An 11,914-nucleotide genomic window follows, 5' to 3' on the forward strand; every position below is an offset into this window, starting at 1 on the left:
GAGAGAATTATATTATTTTTCGTTCGTTTTCGCTAAAGTTAAGGACGAAGGGGAGTAGGAGGAGGAAAAGAAAAAGGAAGAAGAAGAAGAAGAAGGAAAGAAAAAGAAGAAAAGAAGAAGAAAAGGAAGAAGAAGAAGAAGAAGAAGAAGAAGAAAAAGAAAAACAGAAGCAGGAGAAGAAGAGGGAAAGATACAGTTCATTTCTCTTTTTTTCTTCTTTCTTGCTTTCTTTGTTGTTATTTTTTATATAGATGTTGCTGTTGTCGTTGGCGTTGTTAGGCTTGTTGTTGTTGTTGTTGCTGCTGCTGCTTTTGTTGCTGCTGTGTTTGTTGTTGTTGTTGTTGTTGTTGTTATTATTGTGTTAATCACCTGTCGTGGGATGAAGTGAGGAGGAAAAACGAGAGGAAGGAAACCAATTACCAAAGATTGAAGCTCTCCTGAGAATGGGTTGGACTCTCTCTCTCTCTCTCTCTCTCTCTCTCTCTCTCTCTCTCCTTAGCTTCTCTTCATAATTTATCACCATTTAGCTTTATTCTTTTCGTCGGGATATTATTCCCTTCCGTTCCGCTTCATATATTGCTTGAACTCTCTCTCTCTCTCTCTCTCTCTCTCTCTCTCTCTCTCTCTCTCTCTCTCTCTCTCTCTCTCACACAAAGTTGTGGCATCCTCCCTCGACTTTTCTTCCCGTTTCCAGGCTCAGGCGGAAAGCTTTTTGTACTCAGGTGTGTTTCAAGCTCTGTATTTGTGTTTTACTTGTAACTTAGCCTTTCCTGGTCAAACAGAGGGTACGAATAGGTTTAAAGTGTTGTAGGAGGGTCTAACCTAACCTAATCTTTAATATACGGCCAACCTAACCTTCAACATAACCTACTCGAGTCTTTATCCTAACCTAATACAGCCTTTAACTAACATAACATGACCTTAATCTAACTTACCTCAACATCTAATCACATCTATCGCAACATTTAATTAACCTAACCTAACCTAATTTTCATCTAAGCTAACCTGATATAACAACCTAACAGAACCTAATCTAACTTACCACAACTTCTAATCACACATATCTTAAAATTTAATTAACCTAACCTAACCTAATCTTCATCTAATCTAGCCTAATATATCAACCTAACCTAACCTAATCTAACTTACCTCAACATCTAATCACACATATCTCGTCTAAGCTAACCTAATATATCAACCTAACATAACCTAATCTAACTTACCTCAACATCTAATCACACATATCGTAACATTTAATTAACCTAACTTAATCTAACCTAATCTTCATCTAAGCTAACCTAATATAACAACCTAACCTAACCTAATGTAACTTACCTCAACATCTTATCACATATATCGTAACATTTAATTAACCTAACCTCACCTCACCTAATCTTCATCTAAGCTAACCTAATATAACAACCTAACCTTCAACATAACCTAACCTAGTCTTTGACCTAAGCTATCATAACCTCTAACCTAACATTACATAACCTAATCTAACTTACCTCAGCATCTAATCACATCTATCGCAACATTTAATTAACCTAACCTCACCTCACCTAATCTTCATCAAAGCTAACCTAATATAACAACCTAACCTTCAACATAACCTAATCTAGCCTTTAATCTAAGCTATCATAACTTTTACCAAACATTGCATAACCTTTGATCTAACGTACCTCAACATATAATCACATCTATCATAACATTTAATTAACCTAACCTGACCTTTAACATAACCTAATCCTTCATAATTTTTTTACAACAAAGGAGACAGCTCAAGGGCACACACAAAAAAGGAAAGAATAATAAAAAAATTTAAAAAATCCCGCTACTCGCTGCTCCTAAAAAGAATCCAAAGAGCTTAACTTATATAACAACATAATCAACACAACCTAATCTAACCTATCACAGCTTTCGACCTAATATAGCACGACCTTTAATCTAGACTACTCTAAATATTTAATCACATCTACCATAACATTCAATTAACCTAACCTGACTTCCCTAATTAACCTGTTGGTGCGAGTAGTGTTAGAAATTAATGTTCACACACACACACAAAAAAAAAGAAGCGAGACAGATTGAAAGATTGTGTCTCTGTGTGATTTATTTTCTTTCAAGGCTACGTATTAGTCTTTTTCTGCCTTTCCTAGTTTTTTATTTCTATGTTTTTGGGGTAGAAACAGAGATTGAATTGCTGGGAGAAAATCATTGATATTCTACAAAAAAAATATGAAGAGACAGACGGAAGAACTATATTTTTAAATGCCTGTATATAATCTTTTTCTGCCTTTCCTAGTTTTTTATTTCCATGTTTTTGGGGTAGAAACAGAGATTGAATTGTTGAGAGAAAATCATTGATATTCTACAAAAAATATGAAGAGACAGACGGAAGAACTATATTTTTAAATGCCTGTATATAATCTTTCTCTGCCTTTCCTTACTATTTTTTAGGAGAAATTGGGTTTGAAATAAATGTTCCGAGGGTCTTGAAGAGTCCACAAAAATAAATAAAATAAAAGGCTATTTTTTGGGGGGGTGTTCTTTTACTTGCCTTTTTTTTTTTTTTTTACTTTACTTGTTATGCTCGTTTTTTGGGGGGTGGGGGGTGGAGGGGGCAGTAACGATTAAGGGCTAAAATTTGTATCTTTCATGTTCCGCAAGGTGACGGAGGATTGAATAGAGCCCTGTGACGTGTACTCTAACTTTTCCTTCCACTTCTTTTACTATTCTTTCTTTCTACCTTTATTGTTTCTTTTTTTGTGGGGTATGAAAAGACTAGACACACACACACACACACACACACACACACACACACACACACACACACACACACACACACACACACACACACACACACACACACACACACACACACACACACACACACACACACACACACGAAGACAGATGATAAACTAATGTGAAGACGGATAACCTTGCTCTCAGTCCATTACAACTCTCTCTCTCTCTCTCTCTCTCTCTCTCCCCACAATATAGCAATTCCATTCCTATCAAATCTTCTTTTCCCTTCCCTTTCGTTCCCTTTATTTCTTTTTCCATTTTCTTTCTTTCCATTCACACACTTTTCATCTTTCTCGTTCATTTTTTTCCTTTTCTCCCTCTTGCACATTTCTCCTCTTCCTTTCTCATTCATTTTTCCCCTTTCCTTCCTTTCCCACATTTTTCCTCTTCTCTTTTCATTCATTTTACCTTTACTTTCCTTCCTTTCATCCTTTTCTCTCCCTTTTTCATTCACTTTCCTCTTCTTTCCTTCCCTTCAAACAATTTTCCTCTTCCCTTCTCATTTTCCTTTCCTTTCTTTTCTTTCCCCTAACCCTTTTAAATCTGTTCCATTTCCTTTTCTCTCCTTCTTCCCTTTTTCTCTTCCCTTTCATTCACTTGTATTTCCCTTCCTTTGAACATTTATCATTTCCATATTGATTCACTTTTATTTATTTTCTCTCCTTCACACCTCTTTTCCCTTCTCTTCTCCTCCCCTCCCTTTCATTTTATTTCATTATTCTTCTCTTTCATTCAAATCGTTACCCACCACACATCCTCTCTTCTCTTCTTTGCGTCCTAACCTTCTTTATCCTTTCCCAACCCTTTCCACCCAATTCCCAGCCTCATCTTCCCTTCCCCACCCCTTTCACAGTCCTTCCTCTTCTATCAATCCTTACTCAACCCTTCACAAACCCGCCCCCCTTCCCTTGAACACCCTTTTCTACTCTTCTACTCAAAACCCACTCATACTCATTTCTCCTAATACCTATGCTCTTCCTTTCCCTCCTACGCAGACACACCCGTTTAAATCCCCTTCCTACATATCCCCACCCCTTCCCCTCCTATTCATCGCCCCGCCCAGTCACGCCCGCTCAGCCCCGCCACGCCCCGCTTTGCCCCGCCCCGACACGCTCCCGCTCGCCCCGCCCCGCCCCAATTTCCAGGGACAGAACAAACACGGACAGGACTTCGCATATTAATCTTTAGCTCCAGTGCGTCGGAAAGTTCCTCGCTCGGAAAGTGTTGAGGCGACGGGAACGCGATGAAGAGGAGGAGGAGGAGGAGGAGGAGGAGGGGTGGTTGGGAGGAGGACGAGGAGGATTTGCTTGAGGAGGAGGATTCAGTGGACGCGGAAGACTTAAAGGAGGATTTACTGGAGGAGGAGGAAGAGGAGAAGGAAGAAGAGAAGAATGAGAAAGAAAAGTGAGGCTGAGAAGGATAAGAAGGGAAATAAGACGCGAATTAGGTCAACAAAAGAATAAAAAAGACAAGTAGAAGATATGGGGTACGGAGAAGAAAAGGAAGAGGAGGAGGAGGAGGAGGAAGAGCACAAGAAGAGTTTTATGACATACCGAAGAGTCAGGATACACACAACCAATACGAGAGAGAGAGAGAGAGAGAGAGAGAGAGAGAGAGAGAGAGAGAGAGACCACATGACAGTTTCCACCGCTCTCTCTCTCTCTCTCTCTCTCTCTCTCTCTCTCTCTCTCTCTCGCGTTGCTCACCGTTAAAGCTGCCGAGGCTACGCGAACACAACACGTCCAACATTCGCCTCGCTCAAACTTTCCAAAAACATCAACTTGGACGCGCGGAGCAAGAAATCTTAACACGGCTTGATCGCTTCCTTCACGCCGCCCGGACGGGGAGGGAGGAAAGACCCTTGACTTCATTTCACTATTAAAAAAGGGAGACATTAATGAAAGGTGTGACATTTCAAGCACGGTGACGTTATCCTACAGCCGCTAGAGAGAAAGGGAAGGAAGGAAACGCCATGACTTCATCTTTATTAAAAACGAGACATAATGAAAGGTGTGATGTTTAATTAAAGGTACATATATGAAGGCATTACTAAAGATTGATGACGTTATCCGGACGCCGTTGAAGAGAGAAAGGGAAGAAAAGAAACGCACTGTGACTTTCTCTATTATAAAAAGGAAACGAAATTTAAGGTTAGATATTCAATTAAGGATATTAATAAAGCGACGGTGTTTTGAGGCCGCATGAGAGAAAAGGAAGAAAGGGGAAAAAAGGAAACACATTATGACGTTTGCTCTATACAAAAAAAATATTAAGATAGATGTGATGTCAAAGAAAAAGTATTATCTAAGTGTGTTGACGTTATTTCGATGCCGCTCAAGAGAAAGGCAAGAAAAGGGAGGAAATGAAACACTCTGATGACTTCTGTATTAAAAAGGAAATATAAAAATAGGAGTGATATTAAATTAAAGGCATTAACAAAGGATTAGTTGACTTTACTGTTATTATTCTCTTTCGCACTCTCTCTCTCTCTCTCTCTCTCTCTCTCTCTCTCTCTCTCTCTCTCTCTCTCTCTCTCTCACACACACACACACACACACACACACACACACACACACACATACACACACACACAATAACGCAGAGCAACCCCATTACTTTTCTTCCTCTTGTCCTCCTCTTCCTCTCTTCCTCCTCCTCTTCTTCTTCCTATTATTCCTCTTCAAATAAAATAAAGAAAAAACAGAGCAAATACTCATTCTCCACTAAAAGGAGGAGGAGGAGGAGGAGGAGGAGGAGGAGGATCAGTAGGAAACACAAGACAAACTTTATGAAGACAAAGGAGAGTTTACGGAAGAAAAGACGTGGTTGTTACTCCTCTTCCTCCTCCTCCTCCTCCTCTTCCTCCTTCGGGTTATTGTATCCTCATCTTCATTCTTTCCAGTCTCTCTCTCTCTCTCTCTCTCTCTCTTAATATTATCCCTATTTTTTTTCTCTTCGTCTTCCTCCACCTCAGTTTCGTTTTTGCGTAAAAGAACTTGGCGTAAAGGAATAAAGATGAATAGTAGTAGTAGTAGTAGTAGTGGTAGTAGTAGTAGTAGTAGTAGTAGTAGTAGTAGGATGAGGAGGAGGAGGAGGAGGAGGAGGAAGGAATAGTTGTAGAAGTAGTTGTAGTAGTAGTAATAAGTGAAGGAGAAAGAGGAGGAAGAGGAGGAGCAGGATAGGAGGGAGAGGAGGAGGAGGAGGAGGAAGATAAGAGAGGGAGGAGGAGGACAACAACACTAATCACACACTAACTTTCCTCACCACGAGTTTGTGACGCCTTCGACTTTTTTTACGTTCCTTTTTTTTCATTTCAGGCTCGCTTACTTTCCCCCCTCCCTCCCCCCCTTTTTCTCTCTCCCGTACCCCCTCTTCTCTTTACCCCCTCTCCTCATCTTCTCTACTTTCTCTGTTTCCTTTTATTTACTTTCACTTCATTTCCTCATTTCCCCTTCTCTTCACCTCTCCTTTCTTTATTTCCTTTTCTCCCACTTTCTTTCCTCACTTTCTTCCCTCTTCACTTTTTCTTCTTTCTTTATTTCCTTTTCTTCCACTTTCTTTCCTCACTTTCTTCCCTCTTCACTTTCTCTTCTTTTTTATTTCCTTTTCTTCCACTTTCTTTCCTCACTTTCTTCCCCCTTCACTTTCTTTTGTTTCCTTATTTCCTTTCATTTCATTTCTTTTCCTCCCTACCTCCTTCATCTCCCCTACTTTCTTTGTTTGTTTTTTTCTTTCTTACAGACTTACAGATTTTCCTTTCTTTTCTTTTCACTATGTTTCAAGCTCAATAAAATTCCCCCTTCTCTTCATCCCCTCTCTTTCTCTCCTCTTTTCCTCCCTCTTTTCCTCATTTTTCTATCTCCTCTATTTTCTCTTTTATTTCTTTTACACTTTCAAACTCACTTTTACCCCACTCTGCAACCCTCCTTCCATTCGCTTTCCCTTCCCTCTCCACTTCCCTCTCCCCACTCCCCTCTCTTTTCCCCCTCCTCTCCCCTCTCTCCCGTTCTCCTTCCCTTCCTTTCCTCTCTTTCACCACCCGGACTCAAAACACACACACACACACACACACACACACACACACACACACACACACACACACACACATGAAAGAGGCGCCGCTGGAATACGCAAGCCGCCCGCCACTTTGATTTCCGGCGAGCCAATAAGCCGGACAGGTGTGACGGGCATAGAGCAGACAGGTGAACGACAGGCGGACGGGTGACGGGCTGAGGCAGGTAAGCAAGGCAAGGTGAGACAAGTTTGCGGTAAAAATAAAGGAAAAGAAATATAGAAAAAAGGAAAAAGGAAAAGAACGGAGATGATGATGGTTGTGCAAGGTAAAAACAAAGAAAAGATTAATATAGTAAGTAAAAGGAAAAAAATAGAGTAAAGATATTGATGGGTATGTCCTAATTAAACAATACATGCAGGTAGAAATATACAAAAAAAAAAGGAAAATAGGAAAGGTAAGGAATGCAAATCAAAGGAAGACAGGAGAGAGGCGAACACACACAAAAAAAAAGTAAAGTAAAAAAAGGGAGGAAAATTGTAGATAGGTGTATTGAATAAAAGCTGGAAGTTAAAATAGACGAAAATAGGAAGAAGAAAAGAACAAAACAGGTAAGGTAGAAAAACTAAAGTAAGGAAAGAAAGAAAGGAAAAAGACTAGACGCAGATAGAAATAGAGAAAAGGAAAATAGCAATAATACGAATAAAGGGAAAGAAGTAAGGAAGGTAAACTAAAGAAAGAGAAGGAAAGAGGGAAAAAAAACTAGATGCAGGTAAAAAGACAAAAGGAAAATATTAGAAAAGGAAGAAAATAAAAGAAAGAAAAATAAAAAGAAAGTAAAGGAAAAAAAGAATAGAAGAGGAGGCAAAGAGGGAGAGGAAAAAGGAAATATTAGAGAGGGAAAAGGGAGGAAGAAAGGGAGGGATATTACTGAGTTTGAAAGAGGGAAAGGGAAAGTAAAGGGAGATGAACTAAAATAAACGAAAAAAATAAATAAAACAAGAAAGCAAAACAAAACTAAAGACCAATCAAAGAAAAGGGGCAGGTAAGAGAACTAATGAAACAGACAGGTGGGTGGCGGGCCGAGCAGGTGAGAGGACAGACAGGTAGACAGACGGACAGATAGACAGACAGGCAATCAATTAATAGCCCTCGGTGATCGGCAGGTAATAACAAGGTGAAGTGAGGGAGAAAACGCAACAGTGACAGGTGTGAGAACCGAACAGGTGAAAGGTGTAGGGAAGGGGTTAAAAAGGAGCCAGGTAATACGGGAGGAGGAGGAGGAGGAGGAGGAGGAGGAGGAGGGGGGGGGACAAAAGGATTCGGGATGTACAAGGAATAATTTAAAAAAAAAGAGGAAAAAATGGAAGAGGAGGAAAAAGAGACAAAAGATACAGGATGGAGAAGGAATGACTGAGAAATAGGGAAAAAGGAGGAGGAGCAGGAGGAGGAGGAGGGGGGGACAAAAGGATTCGGGATGTACAAGGAATAATTGAAAAAAAAAGAGGAAAAAATGGAAGAGGAGGAAAAAGAGACAAAAGATACAGGATGGAGGAGGAATGACTGAGAAATAGGGAAAAAGGAGGAGGAGCAGGAGGAGGAGGAGGAGGAGGAGGAGGGACAAAAGGATTCGGGATGTGAAAGGAATAACTGAAAAAAATAGAGGAAAAAAAGGAGGAATAGGAGGAGGAAGAGACAAGATAAAGGATGGAGAAGGAATGACTGATAAATAGGGAAAAAGGAGGAGGAGCAGGAAGAGGAGGAGGAGGGGGGACAAAAGGAGTCGGGATGTGAAAGGAATAACTGAAAAAAATAGAGGAAAAAAAGGAGGAAGAGGAGGTGGAAGACACAAAAGATACAGGATGGAGGAGGAATGACTGAGAAATAGGGAAAAGGGAGGAGGAGCAGGAGGAAAAGGAGAAAAGAAAGAAAAGGTGAAAGCGTAACAACAGAATGGAAAAAAAGTAAAAGAAGAAATAAGAAAAAACGACCTTACAGAATATTAACGAAAATGGGAAAAGGGAGAAAGGAGCGGTGACAAAGCAATACAGGAGGAGGAGGAGGAGTGAAGGAGGAGAGAAGGAGGGAAAGAGGAAAAGGAGGAGGAGGAGGGGGAGGGGGAGGGGGAGGAGGAGCGCCGCGGCCTACGCAATATTAACGACGGGTTCTACAGCGGCGAGCAATAATTTGTTAAAACTTGGCGTGAGTCTGGCCAAGTTGTAATGACACGGAGGAGGCGCGGGGAGGGAGAGGTGAGAGGTGGAGAGATGGAGGAAAGGAGGGAGAGAGGGAAAGTAATGATGGGAGGAGGGGAAAAATGACGAGTTGGAGGGAAGGAGGGGTGAAGAGATGGTTGGAGAGAGAAGGAGGGAAGGTGGAAAGAGGAAGAGGGAAGTAGGAAGAGGGAGAGGTAATGGTGGGAGGAGGGAAAAAATGACGAGTTGGAGGGAAGGAGGGGAGGGGTGAAGAGATGGTTGGAGAGAGGAGGGAAGGTGGGAAGAGGTAGAGGGAAGGAGGGAGAAAATGAAAGTAATGGTGGGAAGGGGAGGAAAAGTGACGAGATGGAGGGAAAGCAAGGAAAGAAAAGGAAGACAAGAAAGAGAGGAAGGAAAGAGTAGGTGAAAAAGGAAGGAAGAAAGGAAGAAAGGAAGATAAAAAGAAAGGAAAATAGGGAAGGATGGAAGAAAATTAAAGAAAGAACAGAAAGAAGGTAAAAATAAATAAAAGGAAGAGGGGAACGAAGGAAGGAAGGGACGAGGCTAAAGAAATATGGAAGAGAGGAAAGAAGGGACGAGGAAAGGAAGGAAGGGCGAAGGGATGGTTGGATAGAGAAGGAGGGAGGGTGGAAAGAGGTAGAGGGAAGCAGGAAGAGGGAGAGGTAATGATGGAAAGGAGGGTACAAAATGACGAGATGGAGAGAATGAGAGGGGAGAGGGGAGAATGGTGGGAATGATGGGAGGGATGGGAGGAAGGAAGGGAGAGTTTGAGAGGCTGAGGGAATGAGGGGAGAGAGAGACGCAGAGGGGAAGAAGGGAGAGATGAAGAGGCAGCCGAGCAGTGTTGGGGGAATGAAGGGAGAGGTGTGGAGAGGTGGAGTGAATAAGGGGAAAGGTGGAGAGACGAAGAGAATGATAGTAGACGTGGAGAAATGGAGGGGAGGAAGTAAAGGTGGGGAGACGGAGGGAAGAAGAGAATAAGGGGAGAGGTGAAGAAATGGAGGGTTTGAGGAAAGAGAGAAAAATGAAGATGGGAAGTAAAGAGGGAAAGAGATGAATGAGTACTTGAAGGTATTACTAAAATCCATAGCTAGGAGGGAAGGAAGGAAAATGAAGGAAAAGACATGTATGGGTAATGACGTTGATGAATTAGTGGAATCCATAGAGAGGAGGAAAGGAAGGAAGAGAAAGGGAAGGGAGGGAATAGGTGGATAAATGAAAGTTTAAGAAAGGAGAGGAAAGAAGGGAGCCAGAAGAAAAGAAGCAAGTAAGCAAGCAAAGGAGAAATGAAAGAGAAGAGAGGAAGAATAGGAGAGAAAACGAAATTAAGGAGGAAAGCTTAGGAGGAAGAAGATGAGAAGGAGGAGAGAAGTTAACTGAAATAAAAAGGAGACATTATTAAAGCGAGGGATGAAAGGAAAGTGTGATGAAGGAGAGGGAGAGGAAGAGGGAGGAAGGTAAGGAAGAGGAAGAAGGGAAGGAGGAAAGAAGAATGGGAGGTGAAGAGACTAAAGACGATTAAACAAACTCATAAATTAGAAAAAGAGAGAGAGAGAGAGAGAGAGAGAGAGAGAGAGAGAGAGAGAGAGAGAGAGAGAGAGAGAGAGAGAGAGAGAGAGAGAGAGAGAGAGAGAGAGAGAGAGAGAGAGAGAGAGAGAACGACAAAAAGCACAAGATAATTAAACGTAGAACATAAACAAGGAGAAATATCACGTAACTACGATTAAAAGAAGGAAGGAAGGAAGGAAGGAAGGACGGGAGGAAGGGAGGGAGGAAGTTAGGAAGGAAGGAGGGAGGAAGTTAGGAAGGAAGGAGAGAGGGAGGAAGTTAGGAAGGAAAGAGAGAGGAAGGAAGTGAGGAAGGAAGGAAGGAAGGAAGGAAGGAAGGAAGGAAAGAAGGAAGGAGAGAGGAAGGGAGGAAGGAAGCAAGGAAGGAAGGAAGGAAGGAAGGAAGAAACGAAAGAAAGAAAGAGAAAAACGAAAGAAGGAAAAAGGAAGGAACAAGGAAAGGAAGGAAAGAAAAGGAAGACAAAGAAGAAAGGAAGGAAAGAGTAGGTGAACAAGGAAGGAAAGTAATTAAAGAAAGAACAGAAAAAAGGTAAAAATAAATGAAAGGAAGAGGGGAAAGAAGGAAAGAAGGGACGATGCTAAAGAAATATGGAAGATAGGAAGGAAGGGACGAGGAAAGGAGGGAAAACTGGAGAAATGAAGGAAGGAAGGAAGAGAGGAAGAAATATAAGAACGCAGCAAAAAATGAATGAATATAGGAGGGAAGGAAGAGAGGAAGAAAACAATGAACTAAGAAAATAAAGGAAGAGTGAGGGACAGAATAAAAGCAGGATGGAATGAAGGAAAGCAAGAGAGTAAAGAAATTAATCATGATGGACGGGAAAGTAAGCGGCAAAGAAAGATTAAGAGTGTTAATTACGGAGATATAAAGAGCGCAATGGGAGGAGGAGGAGGAGGAGGAGGAGGAGAGGAGAGAGAGAGAGAGAGAGAGAGAGAGAGAGAGAGAGAGAGAGAGAGAGAGAGAGAGAGAGAGAGAGAGAGAGAGAGAGAGAGAGAGAGAGAGAGAGAGAGAGAGAGAGAGAGAGAGAGAGAGAGAGAGAGAGAGAGAGAGAGAGAGAGAGAGAGAGAGAGAGAGAGAGAGAGAGAGAGAGAGAGAGAGAGAGAGAGAGCCTGGGTGGCCATACTGACCATTCCCTCACAAAAAAATCGAAGGTGGTAATTTTAATCATAAATCCTGTTAAAGCTGCCTAGTGTGTGTGTGTGTGTATGTGTGTGTATGTGTGTGTGTGTGTAATTCACCACGGCCTGATCACGAATTGGACTCACTTTCGCCAGCAGGTACCCTCCCGACGAGAGCAAGTGCTCAT

The 11,914-nt window shown here is 41.6% G+C and overlaps 1 protein-coding gene across 3 annotated transcripts in view; it reads right to left on the reverse strand.

Annotated features, from left to right (window-relative positions):
• The window catches only part of LOC127006616 (discoidin domain-containing receptor 2-like), a 390,501-nt gene that overhangs the window by 230,409 nt on the left and 148,178 nt on the right, over positions 1 to 11,914 (reverse strand). The window lies entirely within an intron of this gene.

Source organism: Eriocheir sinensis, chromosome 33, assembly GCF_024679095.1.
Source record: "Eriocheir sinensis breed Jianghai 21 chromosome 33, ASM2467909v1, whole genome shotgun sequence".
Taxonomy (NCBI): Eukaryota; Metazoa; Arthropoda; class Malacostraca; order Decapoda; family Varunidae; genus Eriocheir; species Eriocheir sinensis.